The following is a 1,962-nucleotide window of genomic DNA, read 5'->3' as shown; positions in this document are numbered from 1 at the left end:
TCTGAATTTCTGAATTTCTGAATTTCTGAATTTCCTGGATTTTCTGAATTTCTGAATTTCCTGGAATTTCTGAATTTCCGAATTTCCTGGAATTTCTGAATTTCTGAATTTTTAAATTTCTGAATTTCTGAATTTCCGAATTTCCTGGAATTTCTGAATTTCTGAATTTCCGAATTTCCTGGAATTTCTGAATTTTTGAATTTCTGAATTTCTGAATTTCTGAATTTCTAATTTTCTGAATTTCTGAATTTCTGAATTTCTGAATTTCCGAATTTCTGAATTTCCAAATTTCCTGGAATTTCTGAATTTCTGAATTTCTGAATTTCTGAATTTCCTGGAATTTCTGAATTTCTGAATTTCTGAATTTCTGAATTTCTGAATTTCTGAATTTCTGAATTTCTGAATTTCTGAATTTCTGAATTTCTGATATTCTGAATTTCTGAATTTCTGAATTTTTGAATATCCGAATTTCTGAATTTCTGAATTTCTGAATCTCCTGGATTTTCTGAATTTCTGAATTTCCTGGAATTTCTGAATTTCCGAATATCCTGGAATTTCTGAATATCTGAATTTTTGAATTTCTGAATTTCTGAATTTCTGAATTTCCGAATTTCTGAATTTCCAAATTTCCTGGAATTTCTGAATTTCTGAATTTCTGAATTTCTGAATTTCCTGGAATTTCTGAATTTCTGAATTTCTGAATTTCTGAATTTCTGAATTTCTGAATTTCTGAATTTTTGAATATCCGAATTTCTGAATTTCTAATTTCTGAATTTCTGAATTTCTGGATTTCTGAATTTCTGAATTTCTGAATTTCTGAATTTCTGAATTTCTGAATTTCTGAATTTCTGATATTCTGAATTTCTGAATTTCTGAATTTCCTGGAATTTCTGAATTTCTGAATTTCTGAATTTCTGAATTTCTGAATTTCTGATATTCTGAATTTCTGAATTTCTGAATTTCCTGGAATTTCTGAATTTCTGAATTTTTTGGAATTTCTGAATTTCTGGATTTCTGAATTTCTGAATTTCTGAATTTCTGAATTTCTGAATTTCTGAATTTCTGAATTTCTGAATTTCTCAATTTCTGAATTTCCTGGAATTTCTGAATTTCTGAATTTCTGAATTTCTGAATTTCTGAATTTCTGAATTTCTGATATTCTGAATTTCTGAATTTCTGAATTTCCTGGAATTTCTGAATTTCCGAATTTCCTGGAATTTCTGAATTTCTGAATTTTGAATTTCTGAATTTCTGAATTTCTGAATTTCTAATTTTCTGAATTTCTGAATTTCTGAATTTCCTGGAATTTCTGAATTTCCGAATTTCCTGGAATTTCTGAATTTCTGAATTTTTGAATTTCTGAATTTCTGAATTTCTGAATTTCTAATTTTCTGAATTTTTGAATTTCTGAATTTCTGAATTTCTGAATTTCCGAATTTCTGAATTTCCAAATTTCCTGGAATTTCTGAATTTCTGAATTTCTGAATTTCTGAATTTCTGAATTTTTGAATATCCGAATTTCTGAATTTCTGAATTTCTGAATTTCTGAATTTCTGGATTTCTGAATTTCTGAATTTCTGAATTTCTGAATTTCTGAATTTCTGAATTTCTGATATTCTGAATTTCTGAATTTCTGAATTTCCTGGAATTTCTGAATTTCTGAATTTCTGAATTTCTGAATTTCTGAATTTCTGATATTCTGAATTTCTGAATTTCTGAATTTCCTGAAAAAACAGAATTTCCGAATTTCCTGGAATTTCTGAATTTTTGAATTTCTGAATTTCTGAATTTCTGAATTTCTAATTTTCTGAATTTCTGAATTTCTGAATTTCTGAATTTCTGAATTTCCGAATTTCTGAATTTCCAAATTTCCTGGAATTTCTGAATTTCTGAATTTCTGAATTTCTGAATTTCCTGGAATTTCTGAATTTCTGAATTTCTGAATTTCTGAATTTCTGAATT

The 1,962-nt window shown here is 27.0% G+C and overlaps 1 protein-coding gene across 1 annotated transcript in view; it reads right to left on the bottom strand.

Moving 5' to 3' along the window:
• CBG07216 overlaps positions 1-1,962 on the bottom strand; it is a gene marked incomplete at both ends in the record, with an annotated part of 5,204 nt that overhangs the window by 906 nt on the left and 2,336 nt on the right. The window lies entirely within an intron of this gene.

This window comes from Caenorhabditis briggsae (assembly GCF_000004555.2).
Source record: "Caenorhabditis briggsae complete genome, chrII, whole genome shotgun sequence".
NCBI lineage: Eukaryota > Metazoa > Nematoda > Chromadorea > Rhabditida > Rhabditidae > Caenorhabditis > Caenorhabditis briggsae.
This window is presented reverse-complemented; position numbering and strand designations above follow the sequence as displayed.